The sequence below is a fragment of the Mastigoproctus giganteus genome, chromosome 8 (genome assembly GCF_048544385.1).
Source record: "Mastigoproctus giganteus isolate SK-2022 chromosome 8, ASM4854438v1, whole genome shotgun sequence".
In the NCBI taxonomy this organism is placed as follows: domain Eukaryota; kingdom Metazoa; phylum Arthropoda; class Arachnida; order Uropygi; family Thelyphonidae; genus Mastigoproctus; species Mastigoproctus giganteus.
The window spans coordinates 5,071,296-5,097,250 of record NC_143582.1 but is presented as its reverse complement, the minus strand read 5'-3'; the positions used below and the strand labels follow the sequence as shown (position 1 = coordinate 5,097,250).

General features: G+C 37.9%; 1 protein-coding gene across 1 annotated transcript in view; it reads left to right on the top strand.

Moving 5' to 3' along the window:
• The window catches only part of LOC150081218 (monocarboxylate transporter 10-like), a 139,926-nt gene that overhangs the window by 43,279 nt on the left and 70,692 nt on the right, over positions 1-25,955 (top strand). The window lies entirely within an intron of this gene.

Here is a 25,955-nt window from a genome sequence, read left to right as displayed (position 1 = left end):
TGCAATTTTCATTAATTAAGCAGGGGCCCGAAAAAGGGTAGCTACGCTACTGCTCTGGCTATCCTACATGTATTCATCGCTGTTTTCTGGAGTAGTTCCATATAACTGTTCTCCTAGAAAACATTTGCACGGAACTTATTATTATTACTTCGATCTTCTAATTATAGGTTTTTCAATTCCGCAACGGTCATGCTATTGTACCAGATGGATGTTCTGTCTGGCTATTATAATTATTCTTCAAGGAGTTCTCTAACTATCCTAATGGTGTTCAGGATCGCACCATTTTGGAGTTCCTTGTAGGTGTTTTCTGGGAGGTCAATTGCTGCTAGGTCCTCATGAAGGCTCTTTGGCACCATGACGGTTGTTGACACTGTTCACCATCTCTTTAACTTTGTGCCTAAGGTCTGTGTTTATTTCCTGATCTTTTTCTCGTACGTTTCCTGGAGGTTTTTGGTGTTGGGCACCGCTATATTGATTAGCTAAGTAGGTAGTCTTTTCCCTCTTGTCTGTGAGTGTTATGTCTGGTCTGTTATGATGGATCACCTTGTCCGTTCTAATGGTGCAATACCAATACAGCTTGTGGGTAGGAGTCTCTAGTACAGTCTGAGGTACGTACCTGCAATACGATACACTATCGTTGATCAACTGGTATGTCTTCACTAGCTTTTGGTGTACTGTCCTGGCGACCTAGTCATGGCCATTAGTGTAGTGCATCTGGGTAATCATCCTACATTCCTCTGTGATGTTTTGGATTGCATCTGCGAAAAGGTGGCATCGTCGACATATATCATCTGTCATTCCGTAGTTCTTGGAGATGTAGTTTCTGTACTTCTTGATATTGATTACTTGGTCTTTGATGGCGAGCATGAATGCTTCTGTCTGGGGGAAGAGCATCCTGTTGGTGACCATTTTATTTATGTACTTTTCGAGTTCATTTTAGTGCCTGCCATGCCTTCTTTGCCCAGTTTTCTAGCTACGTTTCTTCTGCCTTGGTGAGTAGGGTCTCCTGGTTGATGATGAACAAGATGTGCCATTTGTCTATTATCCTCATGATCTGGTAGATTGGCGCTGTGCCCTCGTGGGTAGCACAGTTGGTATAAGGTATGTTCGTGTCAGACGGCACCTGGGACTTCTCCCATCTCCGCGTGTGTTCGCTGTATCAAGGACAGTACACAGTCAAGCCAGAGATTTGAAAGTGTGTGTGGGCCGTGTCAGTGCAGTGTGATGTGTTATGCCCATTGTTTGGCCGGCTTATTGGCAGCCAGGCGGCCCCTAGTGGAGCCCTACGTGCCCATACCTCGCCACGTGGAGGTTAGCCGGGTGTGTCCAGTATCACAAGTTGCTCTGGCAGGTCCTGCCACCCAGTTTCCTGGGATTTCAGTGGCTAGGGCCTAAAAAAAAAAATCACACGTTTAACGTAAATGCTTAATGAGATTTCTGTTAGGAATTCGCTGTTTGGGGTTGAACGCTAGAGAAATGTGTTAAAAGGCCTAATAGGTCGGGCAAAATTTTGATTAAATCAAATATGCTAGATGAAAGATAATAGTGGGAGGGAGGGGAGGCTGAAGACTGGGGGGAGAAGCAGCAGTAAGGGGTCGATAGAAGAGATAACCCCTGCTAGGCAGTGTGGCATGCCCATGCCACACCAGAGGGAAGTTTGGATGGCAGGTGGGGGAGTTGCCAAAAAGTTACCTTCCCCTGCCAGGGATAGGGGTTGGAAGAAGGCTAAGCTAGGTGTCCAGCCTGGGTCGCCATGTGGCTTAGGCAGCGATCACCTGCTGTCCTGGTCTTCGTTCCAACATCTTGGTTGTGATTTCCTTGTGGTGCTGGTCAGTTTGCCACATTCACGTGTTTGGTCAAGTATGATTGTTCTTTCCTTGGAATTAATTTCCTTTTGTCTCATCTTTGGTTTAAGTCACGTGTGCAGTGCCGGTTTTCACTAATTCTTGTAGCAGTTGTGGTTGTTGAGTCAACTGTTGGGTTGGGTTAGGAGGATGCTGTTTGTGGTCGCTGTTTCTCTAGGAGTTTCGAGGTCACAAACTTGCGGTTTTCCTGTTTGTCGCAGAAGGTGCTCAGTTGGTTGGTATAATCACAATCCTACATGACATGATATTGCCAACTCAGCATTGTTATGGACCTACATGAGATCTTGAAGGACAGGGTGGATGCCCTCGAAGGATTTAAATTGAGGGGCCCATCAAGCTCTCAGCTGCCAACATCAATGCCAGAGCTTGCACTTCAACATCACGCAACATTGAGACAATCCCCAAGGCAGAATGCGGTGGGCCCAAAGGAACTAGTTGTTGTCGGTGACTCTGTTGTTAGGAAGACGGGGAACATATTTTGCAAAAAAGCATAGGTGGAACAGCACCAGGGTATGTCTACCAGAAGCAAAGGTTGATGACGTTGTAGAGCAGATATCATCTTTTAAGGGCACAAAAGGTGATATTGTTGTACACATTGGCACTAATGATATTAAGAGTAGGAGACCGGAGTTAACAAGCAGGTCAATGTTGAAAAAGAGCCGTGAGTTAGGTTTGAATTTGAAAGTGTCTGCAATTCTGAACAGACACGATAGGAGGGAGTACATGATGAGAGCTTTGTCAATCAATACGGCCCTGGAGAGATTGTGCAAGGCTCATGGGGTAGAATTTTTTTCAGCATAGCGTCTCTGCATGCAAACAGGAGAGCCTGCTTCTACAGGGATGGGATACACTTAAATAGAATGGGTGCAAAAATATTTGCTGATGCTATCGAGGCAGAGTTAGGTGGGTCGGAAAACAGCTAGCTTGGGGTGATACACAGACTGATAGATTAACAGTAGCCGCAGGCAGAGGTGAAAGTAATTCTTACGCTACTTCTATTGACATGAGCAGCAGTCTGGAAAAGAAGGTGCAGGGGATTCCACAGACTGCTGGGAGTCATTGCAGTACAAGTAAACACATGGGTTGTGTTAGGGTAGCTAAGAATAGGAACAGGTGCATGTATACTTCTGTGTACACCAATGCTAGGAGTTTGGTAAATAAATTTGACGAATTTGAGGTGTTGTCAAAAATTCAAAGGCAGATATTGTTGGGAAAACAGAGATATGGTGTCACATAGATATAAAGAATGCAGAACTGGAATTTGGGAAGAACGATGTGTGTACAGAAAGGATAGGAAGGGAGGAGGGGTTATGTTATTGTTTAAGAAACACATAAAATCCAAGGAAGTACAGCCAATCGACATGGCTGGACAGTGCAGTTTCGAGTCAGTTTGGTGTGACATAAGCATTGGGAGATCAAAATTGAGAGTAGGAGTGTGATATAGGCCTAATGACTCTGATGAGTATAATAAGAAACTGTACAGGGAAATAGTGGGCCAGTAAATCAGAGAGTCTTATAATGGCGGATTTTAATTTCTCAGATATTGACTGGAATTTGTGGGTTGGTCACTCACACACTAGCAAGGCTTTTGTGGATTTATTGGATGATTGTTTTCTGCAGCAGCAAGTTCGGGAGGCAACTAGAGGGAGTAATACTCTTGATCTGATTATCATTAGTGATTCTCATGCATTAAGAATCTACAGAGAAAATAACCACTAGGTGGCAGTGATCACAGTGTGCTGAAGTGGGATTTACTGAAAGAGATAACTACCATCAAGGGTAAAGGGAAGAGTTTTTGCTTTCGTAAAGGTGACTACGGTGGTCTGAGACAGTATTTAAATTCTATACGGTGGGATCAATTGATGATGTTACCAGCAGCAAATTCAAAATGGGAAGCATTCAAAGAATTAATCTTGGAAGCTACTAGGCTTCTCATGCCAACTAAGAAATATTGTTAGAGATTTAGGCCTAAATGGATGTCAGATGAACTAATTGGACATGTGGCAGAGAAGAAAAATGTAGAGGATACATATAAATGAACAGGTGACACGAAAGCCTATGATAGATTTAAGATGGTCTGTAACAAGTCACAAAGGAGGTTAGGCAGACAAAGGCTGATTAAGAGAAATCTTTGGCAAAGGATGCAAAGAAAAACACAAAGAATTCTTTACTTATGTAAACTCTGGAAGGATGTGATGAATCAGATTGGTCCACTTGATATCGATGATTCAACTGTTGATGATCCTGCTCAAGTAGCTAACAAACTAAATGAATATTTTGCATCTACCTTTACACATAAGGAGTTATTCAGGGAGGGGAATGTCAGAGGTGTATTAAACTCTGGCAGTAAGCTAGATAATCTTGTAATAACTGAGAGGAAAGTGGAGGAGGAATTGTTGAAGATAAATATAAGAAAGGCACCTGGGGTTGATTGAATTTATCCAGTTATATTAAAGGAGGCAACAAAGGAAGTAAGCAAACCCTTAGCTATAATTATGAGAGCTTCCTTGGACTCAAGGGAGGTACCCATGGACTGCAGATGAGCAAATGTGACCTCAGCCCACAAAGGAGGATCAAAGGGAGACACAGCTAATTACAGACCTATTAGCTTAAATTCAGTTCCAGGGAAATTACTGGAGGCACTAGCTAAAGAAACATTGCAGGATCACCCAGACAAGACTTCAGTTATAGCTCCGACACAGCATGGGTTTGTTAAGGGGAAGTCTTGTCTGACTAATTTGATTGGATACTATGATGTGGTCACAAAGGAACTGGATTCAAAGAATAATTTTGATATCACATATTTGGATTTTAGAAAAGCTTTTGATACTGTTTCGCATGGAAGACTGCTAAACGAATCGGATCAGTGTGGCATTGGAGGAAAATTGCTGCCATGGATAAAGGGATGGTTGAGTGGGAGAAGACAGAGAGTGGTAATCAATGAACATTGCTCTTCTTGGATTAATGTTATAAGTGAAGTACCCCCAGGGTTCAGTGTTCGGTGCGTTGTTGTTTTTTGTATTTATTAATGATATTGATGATGGTATATCAGGCTTAATGTCCAAGTTTGCAGACGATACGAAGGTTGGCATGGTTGTTGAAGACAGTACGCTGCTGCAACAGGATCTAGAAAATTTGAGCAGATGGGCTGAGAGGTGGCAACTGAAGTTGAATATTGACAAATGTAAAATACTGCATATGGGAAGCAGTAATCCCAGAGTAACATAGCAACTGTGTGGTAATACAGTGACAGTGGTAAAGAGTGAAAAGGACCTTGGGTAATTGTACAGGCAGATATGAAGTTATCTGAGCAGTGTAGACGGTCTGCAAGAGTATCTCATGGTGTCTTGTCAGTGATATACAGGAATTTTTCTAGCAGGGATAAGGAGGTGATTATCCTCTTGTGTAAGGCAAAGGTGAGGCCACACCTTGAGTACTGTATACAGGTCTTGAGGCCTCATTTTCAGATGCATAGCTGGTGGAACGAGTACAGAGAAAGACAACAAGAGTAGTGAATTGGACAAATGATTGATCTTACAAAGAAAGGCTTAAATTTGGAAATTGCAGTGTATGGAGACTAGGCACCTACGAGGTGATATGATTGAGGTGTATAAAGCCTTGAATAGTTTGAACATGCTCAATGCTGATGTGATTCTTCCTCTTGCTTAGAATAATTGCATGAGAGGGCATTAATTCAAATTGAGGAGAGACAGTTGTTGGATAGATGTGCGGAAATTTGCCTTTAGCCATCGGGTGGTTGATTGCTGAAACAAACTTCCATCTGTTGTTGTAGGTAGTTGATAGCTTAAATAGATTTAAGGCAGAACTAGATAAACATTTGGAGCGAGTGGATGAGTGAAATGAGAAGGGTGTGTGTGTGTGTGTGTGTGTGTGTGTGTGTGTGTGTGTGTGTGTGTGTTTTGTTTCTTTTTTTGGCTGATGCTATATAACTTCAAACAGGCCTATGGGGCTGGGAAATTCCATACTATAATAATTAATGATAAACACCAGCCAAGAAATTAAACTGAAAATTTACTATAAAATAAAATAAAATAAAATAATATACAATAAAATGTGATGAAAATAAAATACAATAAAGATTAAAATATAGTTACAATATAGTTAAAAGCAGTAAAATTATCTAAAATAAACTGGGTTAAAAGCGATAAAACAATGAAATCTGGAGCTTTCGGAGACTGCCGTCTCCTTCTTCAACAGCATACTACTAGTGCTAAGACACATCCTTAAGTAGCAGGTCCATGGCACTCATGCACGTAGTCATCAGACACATGATCTACATGCGCGTGTCGGAAACGGAAGTGGCTCGGGAGCGTGTCAAACAGAACCGGTCATCCCTTCTGAGGACAACTGCCTCAAACAAAGGGTGTAAACGGGTCCCCCTGTCCCTATTAATAGTATTGTGACTGGATGAACCGATTCGCAAGCTCTCGAGCCACTTGCGTTCCCAAAATCCATGGGCGCGGTCAGTAATGACCGCGTCTTCAGGGGAGATCCGATGCTGCTTTTCCCAGAACAGCAGACCTCGCATAGTTAGCAGTCTTGATAGAGGTCGTGTGTTCCCCCAGACGGTCCTTTAAACGTCGCCCCGTTTCCCCCACATAACACTCCTCACAATCCGGGCACTCTTGGCTGGTGTTTATCATTAATTATTATAGTATGATGCTATATAAGCTTGCTTTCTTGCATCATGTTCCTTTGCTGATGCTAATGCTAGTCCTCCCCACACCGGGTGGAAAAGACCTGAGTTCGAATCCCGTCAATGACGCGAGGAATTTTTATGGTCCTTTTTCACAATTTGTGTGAGTTTAGTTGGTATCAGATGTGGAGAGCATGTTTTTTTACCCCCTAAACTGGAGTTTTTTGTCCATCAAACAGAAAATCGATCACAAAACACATGCATATTGCAGACGGTATATACAGAGCAATATAGCCTTAGTCGCTGATGCTCCTAAAACCCTACAACAAAACTAGCGCTGTGTTTTTCTGGAAGTAATCTTTTAGGTTCTCAACTGCGTTATTATGTTGCTTAATGAAATCTGTCAAGCCCTTTCTCCCTTCTTTCCGCATTATAGTCAGAGATTCTCGATGGTTGACTTCGTTTTGTGTTGGTGGCTCTTGGTCATTATTATCCAGGTCAATTTCATAATGTCCTCGAACTCAGTGTAAGTCGAATCTCTGATCTCGAAGGAATATGTTAATACTGGGGGTGCATAAATCTTTATGGCTTGGACTCTGTTAACTCCATTTAACTTTGATTTTAGAAAACTTCTAATCCTTTTATGGCATTTCTGGATCAGGCTCGCTTAGATCTCTTTGTGTTCTAGAGGTTCAACTTGCATCATCTCCAGGTACTTGTAATTATCTGCCTTTGTCATCTGGAAGTTTCATCCGACTTGTTTTCCATGATGTAATCCATTTCTTCAGAAAGTGTCAAATGTCCATTTGCACTTGCTGTTTCTTAGGAATTAGGCATTCCCTAATGGACTTTGGCATTTTCTGAAGAAATGGAATTTCAGCACTAACACAAAGCCTAAAAAACTACTAAATAGGCATAAAATATTGAATGACGTCTCGTCATCAGACCTTAGAGACCCTAGGATTTGGAGGTGCAAGAAGTCCAGGTAATCCTGTTAGTGTTCCCAAGAGAAGTAAAAAGTTACATGGCATAAATTTTCGAACAGCAGCTGCACACATGCTCTTGATAACAAAAACCTGTATTGTGGATCGGTAGAAATCAGACCTATGGATTCCCTTTGGTGTTTCAGACTGATGGACTTGTTTGGGTATAGAGGACATCTGGACAACCCTTATTACTGAGCGTGTCGTTGAGGACTTGGGATCGATGGTATAACGCCGTTCTGATTCGGTATATATACTGGTAACGTCATGCGTACGCTTTATCAGCCTCCTGCACACATTGTGCTTAACGAACTTTCAGTTTCTTAAAATTTTCCAATTTAAACACCCAGACGATAACACCAGTGTCATCTCTAGGTGTTCTGGGTGTGTTTCCCATATATGGAGTAGGTCGATTGGTCGCAGAGTATGGATCCATTAATGTTTTTCCTACGTTGATGATCTGGACAATTGTATACTCCACACACTTATACACCACCCAACGCAACAATGTTCCAAATAACAATATATACACAATTTTATTTTGTGATCGTGGGACGGATTCAAAATCAAATTAATTTCAATAACAGCAATAAAGTTTGTTTTAGGGAGAGGGTAATGGCGAACTAATCGCCCTGATGGGTTTGGCACACCCAGGGTCCTGAGCTGGATATCATCATTCTTTTTTTGCTTGGTGATTCTTCTCTCTCTCCTTTTCAGGAAAACTCAGGAATTTTTTTTTTTTTTTTTTTGGCTGATGCAGCTTAAGCCTCGGGCTTCCTTGCACCATATGGCTAATAATAAGAATAATAATAATATGCTCCTGGCTCTATATCACAAAAAACAAGGACTGTGTGGTTGGTTTGAAGAGAATAAGGCGTCTCCGTAGCCAGGTGGGCAGGAGCAACAGTGCGTAGCACACGCGTCTTGATTAGACCGGGGTTCGAGCCCGTGACCACCAAATATGGAGGATGCGGAAAGGTCAGGGAATGACCACCGCATATCCCCGGAGCAATATGGCCTTAGTCGTTAATGCTCCTAAAAACCAAATAACTAACAAGAGAATAAGCTCTGAATATTGCAGTTGCTAGCACAGACCTTCAAACAATAGAACATATTTAAGATAATTTTAGTGGAAAAACTACCATTCTGCTATTTTGGGACGTTTTACATTTGGTTGCTATTGTTTAAGGTCATAATCTCACTGCATAGCACAGAGATTGGAATACTCTGTTCAAATATGGAGTCCACTCCTCAAAACACATTGTGGTCAGTGAACTAGTCCACAGACAGTCAACCTTGCCAGAATGTGAGATCTATAAAAGATTACCCATGTGAGAAAAGGCTTCAATATATGTGGGCTCCAGAGCTTGGAAACAGGGTACTTTATAGGGAATCTGTTTGAGATCTATTAGGCTCTGAGCGAGGATAATAAAAAGGAGAAATTTTCAGTTAGGATTTCAAGTGCCATAAATTCAAATTACAGGGTAATAGATTTAAACTGAATTGCAGAACGCTTTCTTTCAGCAAGTTGTTAGTTACTGGATTAAATCACTTCAGTGGGGTAGTTGAGGCTGACAGCTTGAGGAAATTTAAAGGTCAGCTGGATAATTACCTACGTGAGGGGAGAAAGACATGTCGGTTTTGCTTTTTACTTTTTTTGTATATGATTTATTTTTATTTTTTTATCTTCATTTTTTAGTTATTTATTCTTTGGCTAGCACAGCAAAAGCCTGTGTCTTCTAATACTGATACTAAAAATAAAGAGCATGTGGGAGAGGACAGTTTGACAATGTTGTGGTTAGCTCATTGTTACTGGATGAATTGGATGTACAGTTAGGAAAAGACCAAGACCTATTCGTTGAATTAGGAATGTATTAGGGCTGTTCTTCAGTGACGCTCATAAATAGTTTAACGGTCATATACTCACTCACACGCTTGTCAACCAAATACAAACCTTTGTATTAAGACAGTCACAGACAGAAAAAGTGCAAATAAATGCGAATAGATGCAAATAAAAACGTGATGTGGGGTAATGACGTGTTGCCTCCTTGAGTATAAATACTGCACAAGCTGTTCGACTGCAGAAATCTAAAGCCAAAATCGGAAAAACCGTGCTCTATCAGACTATGTAAAAGGTCTTATCGTGGGTGCACATTTATGAGGAGCTACGATTCAAGACACGAAAGAACTAGTTTCTCAAAAGCATCCATCTCAAAGGTTTTAATGACTGGAAAACGAGCTGTTCTTCCACACCTCAAAGGCGGAAATGTGGCAGAAAAACAATACTTCAATAGCTAAGCTGTCGTGCTCTACGGAGAACTGTAGGGAAAAATAGGCCATCCAGTGTGCAGCAAATAATATGAACTCAACCAAGCCCCAAACTGTCCTATTTCATTCCGTCCGTGCGCAGGGAATACAGCGGCCATATTGAAGAAATTGGGAATTGGCAGTCGCCTGCCTATTCAGAAGAAATAATAAAATCGGCTTGCAGTGATGCCAAGGACGTCGTGATTGAACAACCTGATCCATATTTTCCATTATTCCAGGACTTTCTTCCATTGTATCGCTGGAACAAAGAAGAGTCGTGTGGTCGGGCGAATCACGATACTTTGTTCTGCATTCATGGTAAGGCAGAGAGTGTGGCGAGAACCTCACGAAGTGACGGACGCTGATTGCCCTGTCAAGACAACCCAAGCATCTGGATGTGGTATCATTGTATGGGAAATGTTTTTTTGGCACGGTCTGGGTCCGTTGATACCAGTGGAAGGTCGAATGTCATCCAGGGAATACTGTACCTGAATTTTGTATCAGATCTACTTTTTACGGCAGTTTTAGACGTTTATCCTGAAGATAGTGGCCACTTTATGGATGACAACGCAACAGTGCAATGTGCAAGAATGATTCGGAGTACATGAAATGGATTTCTGCCATCTTCCCTGGTCCCCACATTCACCTGATATTAATCTTTTTGTGAATGTGTAGGATATGCTGGAGAGAGCTATTCAGAAACGAAGCGCTCTTCTTTCAACTTTGCCGCTACACGATATTTTGCTGGAAGAATGATTATAATTACACCAAAACACCATATAAAATCCATGCCTCGCGCACTTACTGTTATTTGAAACAAATGTGGTCCGATTCGATACTTAACTGCCAGTTTGTGTAGAGAATAAACCAACTTTCTACCATAAATTAATTGAAAAACTTTCCTAATGTATTGCAGAAAAGGTGGGGCAATATGCCATTTATTTCTTTGAGTGGATATGCATAATATGTATATTATACATATCTTTTTTAAATAAATATATAAATAAATATGTTTTGTTCATATCTACGAGTTATTCTTGTTGTTGCCATTATTGAAGGTTTTGGTACAAGGGTTACAGCGGCCATATTGTGCCTTTTATTTTAACATAATAGTTTCAAGTTTAAGTTTTCAGAAGTGAGACAATATCCTTATCTTTTTTAGAAAGGAGAAATATTAATCTAGGCCTGCTTCATTTCCCATGATGTGCCTCATTGTTATAAGTTTCTGTAAACTTCTGTGAGACAGGAATGATTTTAGCCTTTCCTGCTGATAATAGGAACAGTCAAGTAAAACATGTTTTACTGAGAGAACATTATGTCAGTGAGCACCGTGGAAGGCCTTCCTTTCTGAGAAGATAAAAATGATTTATATGAGGGTGTCCAATGCGTGCTCTTACAAGAGCCACTTCTTGTTTTCTTACTTTCCTGGTGCCAGAGGTCCAGAAGGATGGTTGAGTCTTAATTTCTATAAGTTTATTGTGGTTTCCTGCCATATATTTTTTCATTGGGAGAAGTACATTTTCCGTATAATGGTTTTGCAGCCTTGCACTGGAATCTTCCTATCAATCATATTTGAATTTATTGGTTATTTTGCTGCTTGATCTGAGTTTTCATTTCCAAGTGTTCCAAAATCTGGGATCCAGCAGAATACCACTGTTTGTTGTTCGTCTTGTAGATGGATCAGTTTAGATCTTATTTGTTTCAGCAAGGGATGGTATTTGCATTGAGTTGATAGAGCTTAAAGAATCGGTATAGATGATATGCTGCGCTCTGGTTTGAGAATCTAGGTGATTAAGAACTAGGCAGATGGCAAAATGTTTTGCAGAAAAATTGCTGAACTCTGTTGGTAGAGAAGTAGGAACAGTGAAAGCAACGACTGCCGCAGCACCTACTGTCTTGTCTGAATTCGAGCCATCAAGTATATCTGATTATATTCAGCATAATTTTGGGTGTGAATCGCATTAGGCTGTCATATATTTAAGCTTTCCAGAGAATTATTACCTCACTGACAGAAATAATTATCACTTTTAGACATAATTGTAGCCCACGGGGGAGCACACCTTGATAGATTCTTTCAGTCTGTATATTCGTCTGAAATTCCCAGTATACTGATTCCAGTCAGGGAATCTAATGTCTGCTGGTTTATTGAAATGCGGCTTATTTTTATATTGAGCAGAGCCAGAACTAGGGTGGGGAGAGCGGGGAATCCGTCCCAGGTGCAGCATTTTAAGGGCACGTCCGACCAGTTATATATTTTAAAATTGCTTCATTTTTGATTTAATTACAGTCAGACCTGTATTTAACGAACTTCTTTATAGAGAATTTTTTGAATTCCTTTTGGTAATTACATTTAAAAGTTTCTGTAGAATGAAGAAAATTTCCATATAACGGACGGATTACGAGAGACTTAACTGTGTATGCTTTGCTTCCACTTTTGACCTTTAGGCAATTTAAGCAATTAGAAAGCGCCAATTAAGGGTTAAAGGGATTACCGTTCCACAATGTAAGTGGAACGTAAGACGTATGCAGCCACCTATACCACATATCGAGAAGTCATGCCAGTCAACTGCTTTTTATAGCCAGTCAAAAGATTAAGGCGTATTCCCGACACGAATAATAGCTTGTGATCAACTTGTGTTCTTAGTTTAAAATGAAAATAAAAAATTTATTAAAAGAAATACTGCATTATCTTTGTACGTGCTACTTAAGATATTTTTGTGAGAGTGAAAAAAATTAAAAATTTTTATTTTTTCGAAAATAACAGAAAAATCCAATTACAAACTTCTATAAAGTATAGCCCGTTTTGTGACGTCACACCTCTGAGCTTTTTGGTCTGTCCTCCAGTGGTTAGCACTGGAGGACAAACAAAATTTTTCAAATATCTGTTGATATTTCAACAAATATTTGAAAAATCAGGATATAAAATCCCTTTACAACTTCTCCAATTCGTTTTATGAGTATTGTCTAATAGAATCTTATATAAATATAGAAATAGCGCTATGAATTTTTCTTACCCTGCCTGTAACAGTAGCTTCTTGTGAAACGTCCTTCAAAGCGAGAAAAATTCGATTAAAATAATACATCTTTATTGTATATTTTTACTTTATGTTATAATGTTAATAGTATTATATTTCGAAATATTTTGTTTCTATGATTTTATACTAGATATATTAGTAAAAATAATAAGAGGAGTTTACCTCAATATAGTACGTAGAACACTTCCGTATGATACCCTCCAGAAATTAAAATGGAAAAAACCGACAACTTACCGGTACATTGGAGTAAATTATAAATAATTAAATAATCAATTTAACACAATTCAAATCAATTTAAAACAATTAAAAATCAAATTAACGCAATTAAAAGAATCTAACGAAAATATTCAAAACGATTTTCCTTCCTGCAACGCTTTTCGACCGTATGTCGTGATCACAGGAATGAAAATTAATAATAAATAATAAATTTTCTGTTTATACTCCGGGACGACCAAACGGTCAGAGGAGTTCACAAGATAGACAGAATACAAGAAACAGCACCGTATTCAGTAGTCACGGGCTTGAACCCCGGTCACTCAAGGCACGTGTACTTATGCACCCGCGCGCCTGACCACTAGGCTACGGCGGCCCCTATTGTTGTCAGCTTCAGGAAGGAAAATCGTTTTGAATATTTTCGTTAGATTCTTTTAATTGCGTTAATTTGATTTTTAATTGTTTTAAATTGATTATTTAATTATTTATAATTTACTCCAATGTACCGGTAAGTTGTCGATTTTTTCGTTTTTTCCGTTTTAATTTCTGGAGGGTATCATACGGAAGTGTTCTACGTACTATATTGAGGTAAACTCCTCTTATTATTTTTACTAATATTATTATCAACGTAGAACATATTGAGTATTACAGCTCTGATTCATACTATATACTAGATATATAAACAAACTATCTGGTTTTGTAATTTATTTGTAGCTGTGTACGTTTCTTGTAGTTTATATAGAATTAAATTCTCTGTAGATATAAATGAATATTTGTAAGTTTCTTTTTCTTTGATATTTTTGTTTTATTATATTCATTGTATTATTTAAATTTCCTTCTACTTCTCACTCTGTCTCTCTCTCACACATGATAACTCAATTTTTTTTTTTTTTTTTTGCTGGTGCAGCATAAGACTCAGGCTTCCTTGCAACATATAGCTAATAATAATAATAATATTAATTTTTATAAATTCATAAAGATCGCAGAGGTGTAGCAAGGGGGAATGCAAAGGGAGATTACCCCCCCTCTGAACCCACCGAGCGTCAGGGGCGCAAACTGAAGGAATCATCTATCACAATCAGGGGCGACATGTTTACCCCGGGCGTCGACGACCCTAACTACGCTACTGAAAGATTGACTATCTACATATAATGGGGGCGTACTTATAACACTTTTACCCCAGGCGTAGGATTATTATTATTATTATTATTATTATTATTAGCCATATGGTACAAGGAAGCCTGAGGCTTATGCTGCACCAGCCAAAAAAAAAAAAAAAAATCCCGAGTTACCCCGAGAGAGAGAGAGAGAGAGAGAGAGAGAAAGTACAAAGGAATCACCAAGAAAGAGAAGAATGATGATATCCAGCTCAGGACCCTGGGTTTGCCAAGCCCATACTCACCAGATGTGAGCCCCCGGGATTGCCTAGTTCCGGCTCTGATATTGAGCATTCCACTAGGGTTGGAAAAGATATGGTCAAATAGGATGAGTTGGCAGACTCCAAACTTTGGATGCATATAACTACAAGTTATGATTTTTGTTATATATTTTTATAATATATTTCTTTATTAAAATGAACTTCTGTCCCCAAACAGAGGCTTCCAGCAGGGATTTAATTAACAGAAACATACACAATCACCAACTACAGACTTAATTAATCGCCTGAAGAATCAACATCAGGGGGAAGGGCTCAGAAAGGGCCGCAGCGTACCGAAACTGAGTACTTATTCGTCATACGCATTAATAATGCCATGTGCATACTTGATTATTAAAAATAAGATAATTTATTAAAGCGATCCGCTTCGTAAAATTTTTCATTTCAAACACTGAGTGAAACCCTGAAAAAACAAATTATAACAGGTGAAACATGTTAGTAAATCGGTAGTTTAACTTTCCCTCCCGCCATTATTTTAAATACTCCTTGGGCGGCCCACATCGCAAATATTAGGGATAATAATAATTTTATTTTTTAGAGAAAACACTTTAAATATCATGTCCGATATAACCACATATGCCAAAAAGGCTAATTACTGATTTAGATGGTATCCCTTAAATTCTGCATGGGTAGTGTTAAAATTGTGCAATTTAATACTGTATGGGTGCAGTGTTAGTATAAGAGAGACTTGGCAATATCCTCCATAGTTATTTAAACAGTTTTGTGATCTTATCTCATTAAATCTTATAAACAGAACTTTGAACAGAGTATATCTTCTATTTGACTTGAATAATGAGTGATACGTTTCAGAATTGACTTAGCGCGATATACAACATATGGCGAGCCGTCCACCGTAATCAACAGTCGCAACGTTCTTCAGGCTGATTCCGAGATCGAAGTGTTAACAAATCCCCTTTCCTGTATGCCAGAAAACACTGTTTATTTCTTTTAGGACTACAAAAACTGTGTACTTAGTTAGACATTTGTTGACAAAATGCTGGGACACCACTGAACAGAGTGCAGTCAGTGAACTTTCTATACGTGGAGTAACGAGTGTGTATTTGGCGATTTGACTAAGCCACTTTATGTAAAGAACAATGTGTTAATCTACTGTCACAGAACTGATTCTTAGAAACTTCATTTAATATTTATATTTAAATATTTTAATTCAAATTTGTGAGAATCGAAAAGCTCTCTTAAACTAAAAAAATAATATTGTTATGGAAATTGTATTTTAAGATAAACGGTTCAGTTGTAACAGTTCTTATGAGAAAAGGTTTATAGAATTTTATACATACCTTTAAATAATTATGTTTGTTTGGTTTCAAAATTAATAATATTCTTACAGCCAATAACGCAAATATAAAATAAAATAAATGCCAGAACCATGACTTATAAAACACTCTCGGGGAAACGAGCTAGGCATAGTTTGTAGATACTAGATTGGAACTGGACGTAGATGCTATGAGCTTTACATTTAGGCAAAGTTAAAGATGCAGTAAAATATATCATTATAAATTTTTGAATTTAACAAAATAAAACGGCAAAACTCCTCTGAGAGGTAAGCCTCAATCCGTGGCTTATTTGGCTTTTGCGTACATGCAATAAATTTTACCTAGATTGATTGAATATATAAACTGTATAAATTTTGGCGCCCCCTATCACAGCTTGGGCCCAGGGCTACAGCTACCTCCAAAGTGGACTCTGCTAAAGATTATAAATACCATAGAGCCCGCCCTGTTCAAATAAACCAGCAATTCCCAACCTTTTTTTCACTCTCGAATGCCTTTCAGCGCGATATTTTTATCGCGAACCACTGAGCCTATATGGAGTTTGATCTCAGTAACTGCTTCTTGACAAAGAAACCGTTGGGAATTAAAGTAGGAATGCACTGGCACATTGTTGGGCAGCATTAACCAGATTATGTTACTACTCGGTGGTAATTCTTTTAAAACCAATTAGGAACTGATCATCACATGATGTAACATCGTGATACAATTCTGCGGTACTATCACAAATTGCCACCTTTTAATATCCGCTCCATGGATGATTGTGGTGGGACAGGGTGAAAGTAATCCTGAAAGTTTTTCATATGAAATATACTTTTTTAGATTGTTTTCTAACTAAAATTAATAAATTAACAGTTAAATATTATTTATATATATATATATATATATATAAATGAACAGCTAAATATTATTTATTAGGTATTAGAAGATAAACTGCACAAGACATAATTTCTTATGGGTTTAGGTAATTAACTATATAATATCAGTGTAGGATAGACGTGCGGAAATTTGCCTTTAGCCAGCAGGTGGTTGGTTGGTGGAACAGACTTCCATCCCTTGTAGTGGAGGTTGATAGCCTAAATAAGTTTAAGGCTCAGCTGGACAGGTATTTTGAACGAACAGAGGGGTGAAGTGGAAGTGGGTTTTTTTTTTTTTTTTGCTGATGCTGCATAAGCTTGCTTTCTTGCATCAAATGCCTCTACTAATGCTAATGCTAGATACACCATAGTGTACTCATAAATTTGAACTACATATGTATTGTAAAGGCATCGTTTTAATTGTATCTCATATTGTTGGTGCCTTCACAAGATAGCTGGTATTGCACTACTTCAATTAAATAATGCTTCTCTAGTAGAGAGTGCATTATAGTCTTAGTTGCTAATGTGCCAATAAAACCCAACAATCTAGTAGAGAAGACTACTGTTATTTATTTTCATTGGTACCACCACTCAGACTTGTTTTGAAGCAAGTGGGCTTCATTATCAGTGGGTGGGCAGGTACCCTGGTAATGTTGTTTGTTGGTTTTTAGGAGCATTAGCAACTAAGGCCATGTTGCTCTGGGGATATGCGGTGACTTTTCATTCCCTGACTTTTCTGCATCTTCTGTATTTGGTGGTCACGGACTTGAACCCCAGTCTAGTCAAGAAACGTGTGCTATGCACTGTTGTACCTGCTCACGGAGGTGCCACCCTGGTAATGCAACCTGCTATCACAGTTGCAAAGTTATTTCCACAATATGAGAGATGCCAAATGGTGTAAGTAATATATTAGAAGATGAAATCTTCTAATCCTCTGAGCAGTGCAGACGGGCTGCAAGAATAGCTCATGGTGTCTTGTCAATGATATACAGGAATTTTTCTTTCAGGGATAAGGAGGTGATTATTCCCTTGTATAAGGCAATGGTCAGGCCACACCTTGAGTACTGTATACAGGTCTGGAGGCCTCATTTCAAGAAGGATGTAGAGCTGCTGGAATGAGTACAGAGAAGGGCAACAAGATTAGTGAATGGAACAAAGGGTTGCTCTTACGAAGAAAGGCTTAAGTTTTGCAAATTACAGTGTCTGGAGACTAGGCACCAGCGAGGTGATCTAACAGAGGTGTATAAAGCCTTGAATGGTTTGAACATGCTCAATGCTGATGGGATTCTTCCTCTTGCTCAGAATAATCACCTGAGAGGGCATAAATTCAAATTGAGGAAAGACAGATGTAGGACAGATGTGCGGAAATTTGCCTTTAGCCAGCGGGTAGTTGGCTGGTGGAACTGACTTCCATCCCTTGTTGTGGAAGTTGATAGCCTAAATAAATCATATTGCATCATATGCCTATTCTAATGCTAAATGCACAAGGCATAATTTCTTATAGGTTTAGGTAATTAACTATATAATATTGGTGTAGATACAATTAAAACGATGCCTTTACACTACATAGTTTAAATTTATGGGTAACTATTACATTATTAAATTATTACACCGATATTATATAGTTAATTACCTAAACCCATAAAAAAATTATGCCTTGTGCATTTCTTCTTCTAATACATTATTATTACTTACACCATTTTGCATCTCTCATATTGTGGAAATAACTTTGCAACAGTGATGGCAGGTTGCATTACCAGGGTACCTGCTCACCCACTGTTGATGAAGCCCACTAGCTTTGAAATGATCTTCTGGGTGGTGGTATTCACTGAAATTAAATAACAGTAGTCTTCTCTACTAGAGAAGCATTATTTATTTGAAGTAGTGCAATACCAGCTATCTCGTTGTAAAGGCACCCACAATATGAGATACAATTAAAACAATGTCTTTACACTATGTTGAAATTTATGGGTAAACTATGGTGTATCAGTGTAGATACACTGTTATATAATTATTTATTAGGGAAAGATACTTTAAAAAACATAATTACTTAATTTTTACTATAGCTCTTTATTTGAACAGATTTCTTATTTCCAGTTTTGGACCAAATTAAGTCATAGTTTAAAACAGAGGTTGGCAAATAACTTATCACAGTGCACAGAAATCTATTATTAAAACAGTTCTTTTGTTACCCTATTAAATTGACAAATTTTCTCTTTCAGGTCCTACCTTCTCTTCCTTTCATTGTGCAGAATCACGATGTTGCCTGCATGATGATTTGTTATCAGTGTTGAATCCAGAGCATTTGCACTGGGATGGGAGGAAGGATAGCATTAGTAAAGGCATATGATGCAAGAAAGCAAGCTTATACAGCATCAGCCAAAAAAAAAAAAAAAAAAACCTTCCCATTTCACCCATTCATTTGCTCCAAATGTTTGTCTAGTTCTGCCTTGAAGTTGTCAACGTCTACAACGACAGATGGAAGTTTATTCCAGCAATCAACCACCTGCTGGCTAAAGGCAAACTTCCACACATCTGCCCTACAAATGTCTTTCCTCAGTTTGAATTTATGCCCTCTCAGCTGATTATTCTGAGCAAGAGGAAGAATCCCATCAGCACATAGCATGCTCAAACCATTCAAGGCTTTATGCACCTCAATCAGATCACCTTACAGGTGCCTAGTCTCCAGACACTAATTTGCAAAATTTATGCCTTTCTTCATTTGTTCCATTCACTAATCTTGTTTCCCTTCTCAGTACTCGTTCCAGCAGCTCTACATCCTTACTTAAAATGAGGCTTCCAGACCTGTATACAGTACTCAAGGTGTGGCCTGACCATTGCCTTATACAAATGGATAATCACTTCCTTATCCCTGCTAGAAAAATTCCTATATATCATTGACAAGATGCCATGAGCAGACCATCTGCACTGCTCAGAAAACTTCATATCTGACTGCACAATTACCCCCAGTTCCTTTTCATTCTCTACCCTGCCAGTGTAGTACCACACAGTTGATATGTTACTCTGGGGTTACTGCTTCCCATATGCAATACTTTACATTTGTCACTGTTAAACTTCAGTTGCCACCTCTCAGCCCATCTGCTCAACTTTTCTAGATCCTGTTGCAGTAGCATACTGTCATTAGTGTCATTAACAACCCTGCAAACCTTTGTATCGTCTGCAAACTTAGACATTAAGCTTGATATACTATCATCAATATCATTAATAAATACAGAAAACAATAATGAAATGAAATGTAAACTTTGGGGGTACATGCACCGGGGGGAGATGTAAACTTCGGGGGCACATGTAGTATATTTTTTTATTATTATTTTTTATTTAACATATACATATACAACATATGTATATGTTGTATATGTATATGTACTAATAGTCAGTTCACAAAAACCATATTACTGACAATAATCACAGTTTAATAATATGAAAATCACCAATTAAAATTTGCAAAAAAAAAAGAAATATATACAAATTATAATCAAACATGCAAGTACTGTATTGTAATAATGTTATTCTTCTTTGCTTTTTCTTTGCATATGTATCAATCACTTAATTAATTTTTCCGATAACTCATTCGGGCCCTCAGCTTATCTTCATGCAATCTTGCAGTACAGATGCATATATAATAATGTGTTGTTTATAGGCTGTGATCAAACTGTCTTGTTTGCGGTATACAAAGGAAGAATTAGCCACAAGTAGACTCTTGCTGTGAAAAAAACGAAAAAGGGAATGTGAAAACCATAAAATGAAACTGCTGACAATTGACTTAGTGGCTGCAGTAGACTCCCCTGAAAGCTGCGAGACACTTTATAATTACAAATACAATAGCATCTGTCAGGAACCAATTCAGGCGAACCTATTCGCGATCTGCAATCTTGTTTGCGATATACAAACATAGAATTAGTCACAAGTAGACCGTTTGTGTGAAACAGTATTAAGAGATGGTTTGTGTGAAAATAAAGGGAACCTGAAAACCATAAAATGAAAATGTGGACACTTGAAATAGTGGCTTTTAGTTACAATTTGTGCAGCCAGAAATATTGCCATTTAATTATTTTGAAATTTTTATGTCTTGAATTTTAGTGATTTATTTTCGCCATCTACCACCTAACAAGTACCACACTTAATTGATGTGATTTTTCATGTTGTGTTTATTTGACAAATGTATTGATTTCGTGTTTTTTTAAATATGGCCCTAGCAGCCTATGTGTCGTTAAACACAACAACAACAACAACGTGTTTTTTAAAATAAAAATTACTATTTTTCACTGGGGGGTGAAACTCACCCCTCCGGATTCAACACTGTTATTCATCACATGATGATATATTTAACTAATATGTAGTTTAGTGCAAATGCATCATTTTAACATAACATCTACCACAGTAGTTAAATTAATTAATTAAATTGGCATTGTTTTGGTTATGATGCAAAATGATGCATTTGCACTAACCTACATATTAGTCATTCTACCTCGTAGCATGAGGCCTTTGCCCTTAAATACTTTATATATTTAACTTAATAACTGCATTGTATTAGAGTGTGGAAGGACATTCTGCCTTGAAAATAATCCGTCATTTTTGTGCATGTGGTGAAATACACAAACAATGGTAAAATTTGGAATAGCATGTGCAAATGATGTTCATGTGAACATGACACCTCATGATGAAACTACAGCTCTCACTAAGTTTGCTGCCACAGAACATGCCCAGAAGTTCATCCAGTTGGAATCAAATTAATAATCCAGTCCTCAATCCTGAAAGATGATGGACTAGATTATAGGGGAATGGAATAAGAAGTGAGAAACAGAAGCCGGTCAAACTTTTTAAATCACCTAAGAAGCATTACCATATTTGTCCCATAACAGAAATCAATGATTCTGATAAAAGCATAATAGGTAGAACTATGAGAGAAATTCTTCAAATATTGAAAGAATAAAAAATATTTAATGAAAGTACCATAAGTTTAAGAATGTACAAGTTAATTAATGTATGCCGTGCATTTGTTATTTAGCATTAGCAGATGATTACCCAGATGTGAACCAACATACGTACACGTTGGGGGTGTGCTTTTGCCAGGCAAGACTATGTGGTAGATGACTCTCATTCCCTGGTGTTATAACGCCATTTTGCTTATTGGAGGCCAGAAATCAGAATATCAGGAATTTTTTAAATTTTCATAGAAATTTTTAAAAATTCCACAATGAATGTCAGTCAAAAAAGTTAGTGTTCTTTAAAGCTGCAAGTTTTAAGAAACTTTTGTTGATTGTTTGTACTGCAAGGCTATTTTCAGTGTTGATTCAATTTATAATTTTTGGGCATTGAGTGCTAATTTCATATCTAGAAGTGCAGTATGGCCTTAGTAATGTGCTATATATAAATAATAATAACTATAATATGAGATTAGGAAAAATCCAATCTTCTACTCTTCATCAAGCATTATTGGCTAATGCCTCAAGTCTTCTGAAACTTCTTGAGATGGTGCTCTTTCTTGTTCTAACTAAACAAGTGCTTCCACATTAGCCTCCTCCAATTCACTACCTGCTCCCCCATAGATTCACTGTGTTTAATCTTCCAGCTATTACCAGCTTTATCTCCTTGGCCTCATATCTCAAGATTAGCTTGGCAATAAGCTCAACTTGAGATTTAAAGGCTGAAAGACCTTGAAGCTGTTCTCAACTCTATAAAAGTTCTTGTAGTGATAAAACTACTTTTATTTCACTACCAGATTAAGGGAGATATTTTGCAGTTTCTCACAGTACTCTTTTCAAAATAAAATAGCCTACTGTCCACAGAACAACATACATACGATGTATCTCTGTAGGAGTTTCACAGGGCAATGTCTTATATAGGTTCTTGTTTACGGTACTGGTCTCCCTACTTGTTGGGTCCAGGCATGATAATACTTTATGTTATGCTAATGATCTGAAATTCCTCACACTGATCTTGATAATCTTTCTCTGAAAACTACATCAATTAATAAAATCCTCATGGAATTTGTTGTTTATTAATTTGTTAAGAATAAACACAGAAAATTCTGAATTATTATTATTATTATTATTAGCCATATGGTGCAAGGAAGCCCGAGGCTTATGCTGCACCAGCCAAAAAAAATTCTCAAGTTACCCTGTGAGAGAGAGAGAGAGTGAGAGTGAGAAATAGAAGGGAATCACCAAGAAAGAGAAGAATGATGATATCCAGCTCAGGACCCTGGGTGTGCCAAGCCCACACTCACCTTTATGATACTCTTATAGAAGCAAGTGCATTCCTATGTTCAGCCAACACTGTGTAATGCTCATATCCTCCTTTGTTAACAAGTGTACAGGTATTTGGATTGTTTGATTGTAAACTATGTTTCAATCATGAATCATCAGCAGGTGCTTGGCACACGTGCCACTTTTTTATTCGTTGTTTTTTTTTTTTTTAACAACTAGGGAAATATAATGGATACATTTTTTTCATGATAAAATTTTAATATTGAGAATAAAAAATAACATGAAATTTTCCCATATTACAAATAACAAAAACTATCACAAACATTCTACAATATAAAAACAAATACATAAAAAACCAACTCGTCTAGAAAAGGTACACAAAAATCACAGATTAACATGAAAAAAATTATTAGCATTAGCATTAGCATTAGTAGAGGCATTTGATGCAAGAAAGCAAGCTTATGCAGCATCAGCCAAAAAAAAAAAAAAAAAAAAACCCACTTCCACTTCACCCCTCTGTTCGTTCAAAATACCTGTCCAGCTGAGCCTTAAACTTATTTAGGCTATCAACCTCCACCACAAGGGATGGAAGTCTGTTCCACCAACCAACCACCCGCTGGCTAAAGGCAAATTTCCGCACGTCTATCCTACATCTGTCTTTCCTCAATTTGAATTTATGCCCTCTCAGGTGATTTTTCTGAGCTAGAGGAAGAATCCCATCAGCATTGAGCATGCTTAAACCATTCAAGGCTTTATACACCTCTATCAGATCACCTCGCTGGTGCCTAGTCTCCAGACACTGTAATTTGCAAAACTTAAGCCTTTCTTCGTAAGAGCACCCCTTTGTTCCATTCACTAATCTTGTTGCCCTTCTCTGTACTCGTTCCAGCAGCTCTACATCCTTCTTGAAATGAGGCCTCCAGACCTGTATACAGTACTCTAGGTGTGGCCTGACCATCGCCTTATACAATGGAATAATCACCTCCTTATCCCTGCTGGAAAAATTCCTGTATATCATTGACAATACTCCATGAGCTACTCTTGCAGCCCGTCTGCACTGCTCAGAGAACTTCATATCTGCCGGCACAACCACCCCCAAGTCCCTTTCATTCTCTACCACTGTCAGTGTAGTACCACAGAGTTGATACGTTGCTCTGGGGTTGCTGTTTCCCATGTGTAGTACTTTACATTTGTCAATGTTAAACTTCATTTGCCACCTCTCAGCCCATCTGCTCAACCTTTCCAGATCCTGTTGCAGCAGCATAGTGTCAGTAGTGTCCTTGACAACCCTGCCAACCTTTGTATCGTCTGCAAACTTGGACATTAAGCCCGATATACCATCATCAATATCATTTATAAATACAGAAAACAATAATGGACCCAACACATTTATTATACAAATATTCAAGGAAAATTTATTCTAAAAATTTCCATATAGTATTTACTTCTTTATTAATATCTGTTGTCGATCTTCTGCTTTGCTCAATAGCTAAGTGATGATTACAGAAGGAATGATTTGATGTAACGATCTGGATCGAATTGAAGCAGTGGTTTTCCATTTAGATGTATGGTCATCATAATCTGCAACTTGTTTAATTGTCACAATATTATTCATTATGCTGAAAGCTCGCTCTGCTTCAGCACTGCTAATCGCAATGGTTTCAAAGATATTATTATTATTAGCTACATGGTGCAAGGAAGTCTGAGGCTTATGCTGCACCAGCCAAAAAAAAAAAAAAAATTCCTGAGTTACCCTGAGAGAGAGTCAAAAGTAGAAGGGAATCACAAAGAAGAGAAGAATGATGATATCCAGCTCAGGACTGGGTGTGCCAAGCTCATACTCACTAGACGTGACCTATGGCTTTCTTAATTGAAGAAGGCATTTCATTCAATTTTAAAGATAAACTGTCTTCGACAAAATCTTTAAAATCATTAATGTTTATTTCATATTTTATCAGAAAACTTAAATATCTTATTTGTTTTTCATCGTCTTGCCATGGAGACAAAAGTTCTTTCATATTCCACGATTCCGAGTAGCACATGTTTAAAATTTCTTTCAATTCCTCATCATCAATATTGTCATTATTTTCTTTATTTAATTTAAAATTACTCTGTTGCATTAATAACTTGTCATGAGGTAATTTTTTAAATGTGTTCTTACTTTCGATTTTTATTCCTTCAAATTCTTTCCACGTCAAAATGCTCTGAATTTTAGCTTCATAATTTCCTTCAGAATTTTTCAAATTAGCGATAGCATTGATAGTTAGAATAATTAATTTATCTGCTTTTACTATAGTGATTCTGCGACTTTGCAAAGCTTCTGAAAGGTAAGAGAGCTCCTGCAGGATGTCGATCACTAGTGCTAAATGGTTAAGAAATTCCAGATTGAAAAGTTGGTTTAATAGTTGAGAATATTTAACTTCTGGTTCAAAATGTTTGCACAAAGCAGGATAATTCCTCCAACTTGCAATTGCCATCCGCAAGGTACAAGCTGCCCATTGTGGCCCGAACACACGACTGATCTTTATAGTTTCCACATCAAGTTCTTTAGCAATAAGCTAAAGAACTTGATGTGGAGGCTCAAATATGGAGGCTCAAAGCTCTCCATATTTTCATCAATACTACCTGTCTATGTCTTATCTTTATCATACTTTATAATGCCTTGTGGAGGTTTATTATTGGAAAATTGTTGCATAATTTGTATAACACTTAACAGCTGCTGTAGGAACAGCCCTCACTGGTATTAATTATACCCCAGATGCCACAAAATATGCTTACAAAGGACCTAGTTATGCAAACAGTCCTGTTTGAACCAACATGGACACAATGAATCCAGAGATAAAGGGAACCTTTACAGTGACTTTCTGGTCACTTTGTACTGCACGATGTCTCATTGATCTTTATTTGACTAGTAACTTTTAATTTTATAATAACTTTTAATTTACTACTCTTATTTAAAGGAACAAGGAAGTGCAAGTGTTTTGAAATACCATATTGTATTTATAAGTGTACAGAATAAATTTGTGTATTTATCATGGAGCAAGTGTGATTCATTATATACAGAATTTTTTTTTTTCTTTACAG